The following is a 15,780-nucleotide window of genomic DNA, read 5'->3' on the forward strand; positions in this document are numbered from 1 at the left end:
TTAAAAGATTACTAGCACATCCACTATATCGTGTTTCCACTGTGTGGATAGGGCACATTCAGTAAGCTATACTGAAAGCTAAGCAGACAATTAGGGTTATGTTGGAACTAAATAACAGTCTGATAAAAAATTCTGAGTCCGAAATAAACCATGTTCCAGGCCTATTTAAAATCGTATTTGATTGCAGAGCGCCGTAGTGCATTCGCGCAGCACATCCTCTTGATCACCCGTCTCTCTCTCCCTCTCCCTCATGGACACAGCTGTGCAAATCTGTCCAACAAAATGCTGCCAAAGTCAAAGACCCAGCTTAAAAAAAGTTATTAGCAAACATGTAAGGAGCCTAGCTAATAATGAGAGCTAAGTTAATGTTAGAATACAGCTGGGCTTTCGAGGCTAGAACGCTGTATATAGCTGGTAGTCAATATCGCCTCCCCCCATGCGCCACAGTTACACTGTCATTTTGTGGAAAACACTAAATGGTCAATTGAAGAGGAAAATCTAAGGCAGTCCCATTTCTAGAATGTAAGTTGTCAAACTGTTTTTTGAAGGGTATTTTAATGAATTAAAGAGCAAATAAAAAGACAAAGCATCATGCTATAGAAAACACCAGAGAGACTTTTCATAAACTCGCAACCAAAATGTTTTTCTTATTAATGGCTTACAACTGATCTATAGCATTAAAAACAAATTCATTAATGATTAATAAATTCACTAGTTACAATTTTTAAACCCTATGAGGAATTATTAGAAACTTGTACCAAAGGGCTAAATGTGACTCTTCATTAACTGTCACAACAAATGACATGGAATTTTAATCTCCACAGAATCCCCATTGATGCAGTTGTGTGGTCCAAAGCAAACTAGGATCATTCAGAGTTGACCATCACTGACTCCCAATTGGAATTACCCTTTGAGCACTGTCACTAGCTGTGTGAAATGAGGACAAAGCAGTTGGGGACGTCTATGTTTTCTTGCCTGTACTCTCCTCATTTAGTCCAACAATAAGGTCAAAGAAGGCCCTGGACCTACATAATGAGATTGATGTGGGCTATAAAACACACAGTAATATGCAGACCTGTTTAACAGCCTGCCTATAGATAATGCAGCACTGACTCTTCACATTCATGTTGTAGCAGCTAGGAAGTAAATCTTCATTGTTTTGGAAGACTATAACGCATGGTATAACATGTCACTGATCTCCTCCACTTTCTGTATACCAGATAACTGTGTTACTGTGTAACTAATGAAGAAGAGAGTCTTTGTGGTGCACAGAGAAATTGCCTATCACCAGACCACAGGAAATGTAAAACATGATATAATGATAACTGCTTTGGTTCACAACAAAAATCTGGTTAATCAGGGTGGGTGTTGGTGTTTAATGTGAGTGACATTATCATAAAACTTGAATAACTTTTAGTTCATTTCTCAGAGGAGACAAAACTGGCCTCCATAAAGCTGAGCTGGAATTCATTTTAGACCCAACTCACCTATAAAGCTAAGAATCTCAAATAGTAACGCATGTATTTGACAGAGTGTTACTTCACTTTTCTTGAGAGTCTTACAGGACGTGTTTCACATCACTGTTGCAAACATCTTGCCTATACAAGCCTCCACCTCATCAAGCTTTTGGTGGTTTGGTGAACACACCATAGGTCATCAGAAGCACCTTAAAGTCCAATCTGACATGGATAGGGAGCAAATGAAGTTAAAATATAATGTGCTAAAAATATGTTCAAATTTTCAGGTTTTAGTTAAGATCCTTACTCCAGCATTCTGAACCATCTGAAGTCTTTCAGTAGTATTGCACAGTTGGCCCCACAACAAAACATTACAGTAATCTAATTTAGAGGAAACAAAGGCATGAATTAGGATCTCTGCATCAGCCAAGCACAGAAAAGACTAATTCTAGCTATGCTGCATGAGTGGAAAAAGGCTATCTTGGTGACTTCTTTAATGCAAATGCAAAGGAGATGGTAGCACGGTAAGTGTAACACCAATATTCATGGCTGTCAGACTTTGAGAGAATACATAGTTGTCGAGAGTTACTGTTACTTGGTGTCCTACTGGTGTCCATGTTGAGCTGGGACTATGACCAGCATCTCAGTTTTATCAGAATTTCAGAGCAGGAAATGATGTGAGACTCAGGATTTCACAGTAGATAACCAGGCCTTTAGATTTCTAATTTGAGCAATATGATCTGCCTTTACAGACACATAAAGACAAGTATCATCAGTTTAGCAGTGGAAATTAATTCCCAAACTGCGTATAATTTGGCCAAGATGACCAAAAACAGAGCCCTGAGGTACTCCATATTTCACATCAGAAAATAATGATGTAATGTTATTATAAGAAACACACTGTGTTCTTCCAGAAAGAAAAAAATGTAACAGTGCGAGAGCCAGGCCACAGATGTAGTAAAGTAGTTTTCTAGATGATCTAGGAGTATGCCATGATCAGTGGTATTCAGTGCAGTGTCAGTGGAATGACAAACCCTAAAGGCAGATTGATAAAGTTAAAAAATATTGCTGTTACTTATATGAGCCGTAGGTTGCACAGAGATAACCTTTTTTAATACTTTTGAAAAGAAGGTTAGAGAGTTTTACCCAAGCTTGCTGGGACTGTGCCAGTTATAAGTTTGCATTTCATTTAAATTTGAAGAGATTGTTGTGTATTAACATTTTTGATTTGTTGACAATTAGGAAGTCAGTGCCTCAGCAGCTTTCCTCACAGACAAACAAATGTATTTATTCCTCCATTGGCTGGAATGTGTTTTTCATGTCTGTAGCTTGTAAATGTGGAAACTACTACAAACACAACACACAGTCAAAAACACTAGTTTGCTCATGCTGCATGTGCTTTTGTTGTGGTTGTCATGTTGCTCTACAAAAAGGGGAGACGATCACTGTACGTGCATATGTAACTATGCTAACCCCCAAGAGAGGTTTATATTTGGAGTTTATGTACTCAAATATACTGACCACAAATGTGCTTCTAGATTTTGGCAATGAGTGAACAGAATGTTTTTCCTCAGCTGTCTTAATCAATTTGTCTCCACCATCTGGTACGGCTGCCACAATCCGTAGCAATAATTTACATAAACAGACAAGACAACACTGGCATGGTTGATACAGTTCATACATTTGTGAAGATGTTTTTTACAAGGATATAAAAATGCTATTTATGTAGCTTACTTAATTAGTGCACATCATAATACAGGTATAAAACATAACAATAAAAGGGTCAGAGCTCTCAAATGCATCACACCATCAGTGAATGGAGTTTTCTCCGTCATGGAGATGGATCTGTTGACATGCAAAGGCTGACGGCGGAAAAAGGCTCCATTTGCTGATATACATTCATATAATACACATACTTCAATCTACTTTTATTATTTCGAAGAATGTGATCAGACAAACATGAGTCCTTGTTAGTTGTAGTGTTAAAATGTTACAAGTAGAAATATTGAGTATACTACAAGATTTTACATCTAATATACTCAGGCATATGATTGGCAAAGGGCAAAAAAGCAGGAAAATATACTGAGACCCCCTATAAAACTGGCCGTGGCTCTATTATAACATGGATGGTAAAGCATGACCCATGACAATAACTTATTTGGTGGACGTGTTGCAGTGGTAATCAAAGACAAGTGTCTAATCCACTGTACCATCGCCACCTCTCTATAATCATAATTTTTATATTAATTTTTTACCAAACTTCAACTGCTAAAAGTGCAACATGGAATAACTGAGTTTATAACTAGGCTAAATTGTCACACTCTGCCTCTCAGCCATGCCATGTTTTGCACTTTTGAGTTTGATCAGTTTATTATCTGTTATTTTGGTCTGTTGGGTATTGGGGGTTCTGTCTTGTCCATCGTCTAGTGTTCAGTAACCTGTATCATGTCTGTTACCCCAGTAATCCCTCTGCATGTCAGTCTCTCTGTTTTCCCCTGCTCTCTCTCCGCCTGCCTGTGTCTCGTTAGTCTCATTATTATCACCTGTGTACCTCTTCCCAGCTTGTTAACCCTGTGTGTATATATCCTTGCTTGTTTCCCTCAGTCTTTGTCGTGTGTATACGCTCTGTCTCATGTTGTCGTGTTTAGCCTGCTGTGTTCGTCTTGTCTTCTTTGGATTTCTGTTTGGATCACCTTGTTTTTGTTAATCAGCCACTCTGCCAGTAGGTGTGCTCGCTTTTTGTTGTTTATGGAATAAACCTTTTGAACTGTACCAGTCAGCCTACGTGTCCTGCATTTGGGTCCACCAACCTGCTCACCCAACCACACACCTGTGACATAAATAATATAACTACTAACTTTCAAATTAGTTCAGTAGAAGTTAATAGATGATTTTTAATGAATAAGAGACAGCAGCAAAGGTTGTCGCCTGTTTAAGATCTGGTGGCGTAATTGTTAAAGAAACGGTTATATTCTTCGGGAAACTCAGATCAAACAGCAGATCAGTCTCTGTCTATTGATTAACTGTAGAAAAAAATTTGACATTTCAACTCTGGCAGCGGGCGGGCGTGTGCGTGAGACGAGAACGACCGCGACAGTTTCTCGGGATCACGCCAGTTACACAGAAGCCGTTGCCATGGTTACCTCGCTTTTGTTTGCCTGGCAGAGTGACACATATCAGAAATAATATAGTTATTACCAACTAGTTACTCAGCATATACTCCTTAAAAAAGCATTACTTGGATTAGTAGCCTAACGTCTCGGGTTACGTATGTAACCCTTGTTCCCTGAGAAGGGGAACGAGACACTGCGTCGGTGGCGACACTATGGGAACGCCTCTGGGCGTGGCAGGGCTGAAATCATGAATGAAACTACTCCAATCCTATTGGCGTTGCTAGAACGGTAGTGTGTGACGGTGTAACTGGGGGAGCATATAAGCACGCCGGCACACCGGACACATTAGCTCTTTGCTATGAAGCAAGGCACTCCAGGCGGGGCGAGGTGTGGCGGACTGACGCAGTGTCTCGTTCCCCTTCTCGGGGAACAAGGGTTACATACGTAACCCGAGACGTTCCCCTTCGAGGGAACTCGAACTGCGTCGGTGACGACACTATGGGAACTGGTCTGCTTTCCTCCACCGGGAGGACCTCAGAGTGTAAATACTCAGTGCTCTGACCGGGCAGAGCAGATGAAGTCTCCCATCCTCCACCGTCACACGAGGTGGGGGATGAAACGCCTGCAGCACCGTAGACCCTGCCAACCTGGACGGAACCTTAGGGACATAGCCCGGACAGGGGTGCAGGATGGCTCTGACCCTCCCCGGGGCAAACTAAAGGCATTGAGGAGAAACATATATGATAGTTAGGTGAAAGTATCTACAGAAATGATAAACTGAGATTGGTTGCTTTGATTGCGTTATAACTCTGTCAACTCTGACAGCTGTGCGACAGAGTTATAAAAAATATTTTGTTATACTATAAGGGTCATGTATTAGGGCTGCCTTTTATTGCTCCATGTTCTGTTGTGGACATTATTTACTTATTAGTGTAGTTTTTTTTATCAGGGTGAAGCTCTACAGTTCATGAGACTATAGTCTAATGGATTCTTTATGTTGAGAATTATGATTTTGATTATTTTTTTTTGAGTCCAGTGATATTGTTGCAGACCAAATTAATTAACCGCTATTTGTGTGTGGTAAAGAAACTCAAATAATTATTTAGTAGTGACAATACAGTATTATATTTTTCTTTTTAAGTATTCTAACTTGCCAAACAGACTGTCACAGGCACCCAATCAATATTAGGCAAAACTTTAACATTTTAAGCAGTAACTCAGTGGGTTGAAGGGAGCTCTTAATTTAGAAAGATGCAGCCTTTAGTTTTTTTGTATTGCTAAGAGCAATGGGTCATCCAAGATTACCAGAGGCCAAGTTTAACTTGGCGTGCTGGCAGTGACACTTGTCATTAGAGATTTAGGCCATCTTTGATATACCACGTAAACTCCTTACAGAAACAAAAGTACAATGTTGCAAAGCAAATAAAAGGGAAATTCCACTCCAGACTTAAGAGACAAGCTGCTGTTTGACAGTTCATTGTTCTTATTTCCATGCTTGGCCCTACTTCACAGTGATGCTGTAGTAATATTCAAGCTAATGACACAGAGCTGCATATTTAAATTTAAACAGTCAAATGACGTTCAGCTGTGAACAGTCTCTGACATCTTTTAAAAATTATTCAGAACATAAATGTAATTAGCAAACTAAGACAGAATTTATGTCATTAGAAAAAAACTAAAAACATCAGGGTGTTGGTGTTTAGGAGGCATTTTATTGTCAAATGATATGCATAACATTTTGGCCACTGCACCTTCCCTTTGCTCATCTGGACTGCCACTCTCTCCAGACAAACTTTAGCTGTTGCCCCTCATTGATCCACCGCCCTTTTTATATTTTTATAATTTTATAATTAGGCTACTTTAAGGGATTAATTACTTACATTTAGGGCATTTAGCAGACACCTTTGTCCAAAGCAAGTAAGGATATCAATAGGACAAGTTTCATAATTTCTAGGTTAGCCATTAGTAGGATGGGGATCGAGTTCCAAAATTTCTCAAAACCTGAAAATCAGTAAGGTCCGGACTTTTCAATACTGCTATTGAGACTAGTGGGTCCTACAATGTCACATTATATATCAAGCATCAAATCTGATTAACTTGAAATAAGAAAACTAATGTTTCTAATTAAAATTCGACAGTTTATCATCAGGCTCTCTGTCGGCTCCTACACACACACACACACACACACACACACACACACACACACAGCGGCAGCAAAATGAGACGCCGCGCCATCGCAGTGGAGACTGTGAAGTTAAGTTACCTCGAAACTACTTGAGTTGCCGAGTTGCCGACAGCTACGCTTGCAGCCTAACTGTAAGTAGGCTACGTGTAATAAAACCTTGGTGAGTAAAAAGACAATACTCAATTCACCTGAGTGTAGGGTAAACATGTAGAAAGGGTTAATATAATCATCTCTGTCCTCAGTTTGTCATCCTGTATGTTATACAAGCACAGCCAGCGTGAGCTTGGCAATTGGCCAAATGTTAAAAAGAAGCTACATAGAAAGCTGATTATCTGTAGCATAGCCTGGTTTGTAGTCTCTGCTGGTTGAGACAAATCAGCCCCTCCTCCTTCTACCAGGCAGTGAATAACAGCAGAGAGGAGGAAAAAATTAATGTTGCTGCTCTAGAAACATTTATAATATTAAATTCTAATCCTATAATTCATTTAAAAACAACCAGGCAGTTAATATGCACACTTCAATATGTAAATTTCAAATTTTAAAGTCATATGTCATCTCAATATATAACAATGTTATTGCACATTGAATATTTTCCTCATACCTTGCAGGCCTACCTCATGCCAGATGGGGCTGGTCTTACCAATAACCGTCACCAAATAATAGTAAAGTATCGATAGTGGTATTGATAAAGAATCAGATCATTGAGCAGTCTCAACAAGGGTATCAATATCAATAAAATTAACGATCCCCATCCCTAGCCATTAGGTTAGCCAGCACAATAAAATTGACAGCCTGGTAACACGCTGATATGACGATGTGCACCACGTTGTGAAGATAAGTGTCAAAAATGATTGAGGATACCATCAAGGACACATTAAAAACTGTACTGTCAGTATGTGTCTAATGGCTGTCCCATATAAACTTAGAACAAAATAAAAAAGCATTTTATTACATTGAGTTGCTTGACGGGCTGTTGTCGTAATCTAAAAAAAATACTGTACAGTCACATTAATGTGGGATGCCAAGAAATTAGAGATTTCCAATGGGAGCAACTGATATTTAATGAGCTGTGCCATTTCCAGTTCTCCAATATCTGAAGTGCCCACTCACCACGTGAATAGTGAGCCAGACTTGTAGCAAGTCAATGGACCCAATTATATCAATTTCCTTTTATTGTTTAATCTCTGCAGCATCCAAACATATTTAAATAATGAAAATATTTTCATGTCCACAGAACAACAAGACGAGCTCAGCTGAACGCTGTTGGCTCCCCACAGAAGGGAGTGTTTAGTAGAACAAATTAGGGAAAAACACATAATAGTAAGAAAAAATTATTAGTGGGCAATGAACTGCTGAGTGTTTTTCATCAGAGTTTTAATTTGTAAAGCCATTTCTGGTGGAGCTGTTGATTGACAGAGAAGCAGTTTTGTATTTGAGATTTTTTGATGCCATCCATCCGTCTGACAGTCCTCACACTGCATCCCTAAACCATTAACACACACACACACACACACACACACACACACACACACACAATGGGCTTTAAAATGTGCCAGCATGCCATTTGGGAGCAGAGCTGCTATCTTCTCTCTGTTTTAATTACTGTCATTACAGGAAATAGTGTAGACAAGTTTGTGTTATTTTCTCCCACTTTGCTTCTTTCAACCAGACAGCGTTCGGGGGGGAGGTATTCCCAGGCCTGGGCGCCTTTCTAAATCATCCGTCTTATTCAGCACTGTTGAGCATTTCTTTGACAGCAAGAGGACCACAGATTTGTAGCATTACCTTATCACAGTCAGACTATATCTGATTTAAAAATGAAGACTTGTCAGAAGGAAAAACATGTTAAACTTTTACATTTTCACATTTTGTCATTTCCCAGAATGTAGTGTGCTTGAGTGTGCTTTCAAAAATATTACATGCAGCAATGGAGCTGCTTTTACTGCATATGGTTGTTTGTCTCATGTGGCAGTTTAGCTGGTCAGTTAATTTCATGTACGTTGTTTTTAGTCGTCGGTATCAGTCATTATGAGACATGTTTTTAAGATTGCTTTTTGTAATTTTCACCTTTGTTGGACAGCTGATAGTAAGCAGGCAGATAGAAAGGAGGAGAGAGAGGGGTGTGACATGCAGCAAGTAGGGGCCTTATATGGTAGGTGCTGTAACCATTCAGCTACGTGGGCGTCAATTGCTGTTGCGATATCTGAAAGAAAAATGGGAACTAGCTCAATAAACCTGTCTAAAATAATATGTGTAGCACACGGCTCCTAACACTATGAATAATTACAGACAGTCAAATAATAGTTATTAAAGATTACAGCTAACTGGACGAGAATCAGAATTTTCTAGACTCGGCAGGGAGCAGAATGTTGACCACACAAGACAGTGAGTTATGAACTGGTACCTTGTATTTTTTTAAACAATAAATACAAAATAATAATAACCATAGGTTCAATATACAGTTCACTTTATAGAAACACCTCAGTTTCAGTCATTAACCAATTATTTTTTTAGTCACCTTTCTGTAAGGTTGAAACCACTGAGCTCTTATAATTACCTTTTCAGCTTGGCTAAAATCACTGTTCTATTCTCAACTATTTCTCTTATTTTCTTCCAGAAAAACATTGAGCAATTAAACACTCTGCAACATTTTTACATTTGCTCAGTTGAGTTGTCAAACAGATTAAATTTAGTTGAGGTCTACAACAGTAGGCTAATTGCACTGTTCATCACTCAATGCTAATTTTGTTAGCTATATGCCCATTCACTTGAACTCACTAGCTTAGCCTAGCACCTTGTGACGCAGCATTTAATTATTTATTTTTTTACCGCGACTCCCAAATTAGGGGATTTCTCTCATTACACATGTACACATCTAGCGTGAGAGGAGTTTGTAGTGAGTTAATTTGTAAGTAACGTTACCCATTGTGTTGGTCTGCAAGTATTTGTTCTTGTGATTTTGGAAGTTATTTACTCCTGTGTTTTGTGGTTTTATCTCTGAAGTCGGAGATCAGAGCTGGGAATGACGTCACACCCGAGTTGACAGCGTTCCAGTTAACAAGTCGGAAAACCTCGCTCAGCCAGCCGTTGTTTACAACTAGCCAGGTTAGCTATTGATACGCCGGTTGATAAAAAAAAAAAAACGCATTGTGCGGTATTTACTCACACTAAACACTGTAGCAACACGTCCACAGACAGCAGTTGGACAGCACTTTGTGTACGAAAATTTATATGAGACACAAGTACACCGGAGTGCTAATAAACAGTATAAACTACAGCTTTCACAAACTGTTGATAATCAGAGCAGCCGTCTTGGATCACGAAGTCAGGGTAGTGCGGTTCTCGCGACTTTCCAAGTCGGAAATCTAACTTAAGGGGGCGTTCCCTTTGAAATTTCCGACTTTGAACTCGGTAATTATGACTTCCCATGTCAAATGGAACGCACTATGTGAAAACTGTTAAACAGCAGTGATGCAGCCAGGAATTTAGTGTCCACATTCTCCCAATAACCTAACCCCTCAAGTATGACTGGACACTAAGCATTTATTTAACATTATATTTTGTTAATTTAACTGTTAGGTTCCACTTTCTGTACATTTTATCTCTCTCCATGATGATCTAAATTAGAGCCAAACTGATTCTGGATTTTTGGTATGGATATTTATATTGATGTAGGCTGTATTTGTATAAATGTTTTTAATAAGGATTTCTTACAGTTGGTTTATTAAAGACTTGATCTGACATTGATTTGTGATGAGTGGGAGATTTTGAAGTTTAAAAAATAAAATTGTCAGTGCTGGATGAAATGTTAACAATGTTTTTAAACTACCACAAACATATCTCAGTACTGCAAATCCCAGTTATTTATTGGATATCAGCCAATTAATCTGTCTAATTTTAGTCTAAATGCTCCACATGGCCAGGAAGATAATTCAGGTGGATAACCACTAATTACTTTTATACTAACACTAATACTATACAACTAATATTTTATTTAAACAGTCATGTTTAAAGGTGGTGAGGTTAAAGAATATCAGCATAAACTCTTAAAAAATCCACCATGTGTGAATTGTCTGTAATATTAGAACATACACTCCTACACATCACAGAAATCCCAGATGCCTAAAATAACATTGAGAACTTGACCTTGCTGTCATCATGGCTGATGAACAGTCTCTTTTATGTTTTTGTTTTTTGAATCTGCTGTGGAACTAATGAAAAGATGATTCAAATATATAAAAATGAAAGTTCTTCAGCTGCAAAACACAGACTGTGTCACATGTCGAGTCGGATTTATGAGCTTTGCGCCACACTGCTGTGTACTTCGGGAACATGGCAGATTTTGAGGCTTTGAAGCCCTCTGTGATAAATTTTTTTTCCAAAATATCAAACAGAAGGCATCAACATCACGGATGTTCCCTTCAATCCCCTCCTGGGTAATGCGACCTCCAGCTCTGTTAATCTTTTGATGAGATCAAATGATGATGTTTTTGTGTATTTAAAGGTTTTGTGCAAAACTGTTTGATTTTGACTCTGTTTCCATTTGCTTCACATTAGGGTTTCCAAAGCCATGTGCATGGGGTGCCACCAAATGAATAAAGAAAACTGCAGTCAATGCTTCATAATATTTTATCTTTTATTTATGCTGATGGAGTCTTTTAAATGTTTCATTTTTCATGTTTCTGAATTTAAACTTTTTAAGAGACAGTAATCATGTTTATAAATGTATATATATATATTGTAAACAATTTAGAAAATATATTGTTAGATGCCTATTCGTATTCAATAATCATTCAAATCCAACCCTTAGCAAATGCATCATTTATAATACATAATTTAAACATGAGCACAGACAAGTGCATTCATTTAACATGAATATGAAGCTTTTTGCATTGTAATAGACTGATATTTAAAATATAAAATTAGCATGACATCCTCACTAATAATGCTAATCATCAATAGGCATTTCAAATAATTTATAAATCAATTGATCAGCCATCAGAAGGTCATTTGGCATGTTTTGTCTTAGGTAAAGTATTTATCATGCTGCATTATCTGTGTTCAAACACCTTATTTCCCTGCACGTATATTGATGTTTAATATAACTTAGATCTAGTGTCACAACGTTTTTCACCACAATAAAAAAAAGATGGGAAAAAAGATAACAGGGGAAGTAAAAATGAAAAGAAAAATCATCACCTCTTCTTCTCGTTTTATCAAGCCTTCTGGTACCACATCTGAAAAGTGATATTTTGCTCAGTCTTTTATTCACAAGAATGTTTTGTGTGTAGTCCAAAATGTTCTGAGCGGAAACACACCACGTAACCATAAGATGCATGTTTATAGTGTCTATTGATGAAAGAGTTGCAGACAAGACTTACTGCAGCCTCTCAGCACAAACATTGCTCTTTTGAAATCCAAAGACCTCTGCCAGATTAAACAGCGATACAATAGGAGGTTGTACAATAACATCCCTCATTCATAGTCCTCTCTGCTCTTATTGGCAGCATTGTTTATTATGAGAAAAACATAACAAAGGGTATTTTTGACAGTTGTAAGAAATCGTGAGCACAAGATATTACAAAATTGTTGTTGAGGGAACAGCCAGCAATTTGTACAAATCTCTTTTCCTCTAATGACTTGTTAATGTCTGAAGCCATATATATAGAGTGTGGAGAAAGCTGAATGCTCCACATGAAGGGGATACATCATTTAAATTGTTCTGTGGAATGCTGTCCTCTTTGGTTTAGATCATATGTTTAAAAATATCCATTTATGTCAGTTAAAAAGCCATCTCAGTTTCCTGTCTCAAACAGGAAATAAATAGCTGCCAGTGTGTCTTGAGTGGAAGTATTTTTCTTTGCCTAATTGAAATGCCACAGGCGTCTGTGAGAAACTCAGGCCATCCCACACGACCCGGGGCCAAGTGAGCTGCACAGTTGCAGCTACAAGGTCTCCAAGGAGATTGCAGTGTGATTATAAAGAAGTGCCTCCATGTTTCTACCCTGTCTACAGGGTGCAGCACAATGCAGCGGAGAAGAGAGGTTGATTGCATAACCTGGGAGTAATTTCACTGATTGGTCATTCAGGCCTGGGCCCGGGCTGATAGACTTTACCAGAAACCCATGTAGTAGAAAGCAAGAGGGGAGAGCGGGAGAGAGAGAGACCCAACATGGACGGATGGTTTGTTAAAATGTCTCATCAAAGTAGCCTTTCCTCTTGGCTGAAAGACAAGATTTAAATCACTTTGTATCACTAAATATACTTTAGCACTATTTTAAGTCTTGTCCAGAAATACAGAGATGGCTCTGCAAAATCTTTAAACGCTGCTGCATGCTATTTTAAAGTAATCAACAAAAACAGAACCATATTAAGTCATTTTCTTAAAAGGTCTAAGTTATATATGACAGCCATACCAATTTATCATGATTATATTTTATTCCCAAACTTCATTGCTGAGAGGTGGGGCCACCGCAACTACAGAAGTCTATCAGCGCAAACAACACCAACAGTCAGTTTGACTGCTTTGAGTTTTGACCACTTGTGACGCTTTTGAGCAAAGGCTTCACACTATTCTACTGATCTACAGGTGGCGGTAATGCAGCAAGGAATGCAGCGATGCAGTAAACAGCTGGCAAGTACACATGAATGTAAACAACGTAGGTTTCAAATTTTTCAAAAATCCGTTACACACAGTGAAGCATATTTAAACAAATCCACGCATTAACCATCTTATTTAAATACTTGAAAACAAAAAGTAATATGTAGACAAAATAATCTCAGCTAAAGTTCCATTTAGTAGCATCATATCGCATGGTCTTCATCAGCAGAGGCAGTTTGCTCAGTTGTCACTCGAAATGTAGACATTCACTTTTCCATTTATACCTGGCACTTTAAGGACTTCTGGTTAACTTTCATAACCGAGTTGCCAACATGGAAATTTCAAAATATACATTTCCATCACAACTGGACAAACTCCAGTGAATCAATCAATCAAGTTTATTTGTAACATATAATCATATAAGGTACAATCACAGTAAAATATAATAATCTGCTGATGAAGATCATGTGGTATGACTACACAACAGGTTGAATGAGGTTAGGATTGTTTTGTCAGCTGCTGTTTCAAAGTTCAAGAATGTACTTTAAAACCCAAAAAGATAAATGTTAAAATGATTTGCCATATGGTCCACAATACATGCTCATTTGATCCTGCCTGTGGTTGAGCTACTGTACTTACTGTTGTTTCACACAGTTTTATGATGCAGTTAATAATTTTAATGGACATTTTTGATATGCTCAATTCTCTTTTCACTTGCAAACACGTGGCTTACAACTTGCTTAACTGATCACACTTGTTTTTCTTGCCTCCACATTGTTATGCTGTGAATTGTTGAGTAAAATGTTACTGGAAACTAATAATAAATTAAACAGAAATGTGGTGTGTGTCTTTTCTCAGGTGAGTTTTTTCCACTGACTCTTTGCTCTCCCTCCAGCTTCCCATTGTGTCCGTCCATGCAGACATGGTGTTTTCTTCCCGTCTTTGTCAAGGTTCCCCATATGAATCCACTAAACAGGTGTCATTGGCTCATGATGGATGAGACAAGGCGACTTGAGGAAGAAGAAATGTGTGTGTGAGTGTGTGTGTGAAGATTCCTGAAATGCTTTGAGCGCGTAAATCAAGGTACAGATTCAGTCTGCAACCCTGACTCCAACACAGCAGGAACACCAGCTGAGATGTGAGAATTGACATAATATTTAGAGGCATTTTAAATCACTGTGAGATACCATATCCTATTTACTCTGAAAACATCACATCCTGTTTAAATGCCTTTTCAAATGAGCCTGGATTTAACCTTTGCCAAGATGTGACAAGATGTGAATTTAGTGCTGTAGCTCTTTTAAAGCCACCTACCACAGTGCTGCACTTGTTAGTTTATTCTTCTGATTGATGTGTTAGGCAGGTATTTGCAGTAGCCTTCTGTCCACATGTCTGTCTTGACATGATTTGTAATAGATCAACCCGCTCTGTCTTTAAGAATGACTCAATCAGAGGCCAGTGAATGGGCGTAACTTCCACTGGTCTAGACTGAGTGATTGAGAATTGAAGAGAGAAGCTCTCTTTCTCTGTCATGCATCTATTGATTGCACTGTTGTTTCTGGCTTCTGTGTCAAAGACTAATGGCACAAATCCTCACTTTTATGTAGTCATTGATTTTAACAAGTTAGAAACTCAGGAATTTACAGTTTATACCTTTGACAAAAATAGGCACATTACTAATGCTTGAACACCGTGATGTAGGAATCATCATGACTCTCGAGGAACAGCTACAACTTGCAAGGCCAGGGTGACCGATGGAGGTAGCAAATCGTTGCGTTTAGCTCCGTTCAAAGATTCGGAGTCACTGACTATGTTGTGTGTTCACTTTTGTTCAAAGGCTACCCAACCACTTCACCATTCAAAATAAGTACATACATCGGTGAGAACAAGAGAACATTTGTATGTACATGTACTGAACATGTCTAGCACTACTGCTAATAGTTATCTTATTGACCACACTGGCTATGGGTTTATTATAGTCTATGATTATTTATTTTTCAAACGTTACAATGGATATTGGGGTGATATTGGGGCGGCTGTGGCTCAGAATAGAGCGGGTTGGCCGTTAATCGGAAGGTCGGCGGTTCAATCCCTGGCTCCCCTGGTTGCGTGTCGAAGTTTCCTTGCCCCTGGCGGCTATTCCGCCAGTGTATGAATGAGTGTGAATGTTAGTTTCCGTTTGAGCACTTAGGCTCAGTGTGTGAATGTGTGTGACTGGTGAATGCAGATGTAGTGTAAAAGCGCTTTGAGTGGTCGAAAAGACTAGAAAGGCGCTATACAAGTACGGAGCATTTACATATTCAGAATTTCTGGTGGAATTGATCATTCAAAATGATGTTTCAAGGGATAATTGGTGAAAATCTTGACACATAGACATTATTAATTTTGAGTGGAAATTCTGTGATTATACAACAATATAACTCA

Source organism: Micropterus salmoides, unplaced genomic scaffold (assembly GCF_014851395.1).
Source record: "Micropterus salmoides isolate LMB-PRFRI ecotype aquatic unplaced genomic scaffold, ASM1485139v1 Ms_hic_scaffold_5, whole genome shotgun sequence".
Classification (NCBI taxonomy): domain Eukaryota; kingdom Metazoa; phylum Chordata; class Actinopteri; order Centrarchiformes; family Centrarchidae; genus Micropterus; species Micropterus salmoides.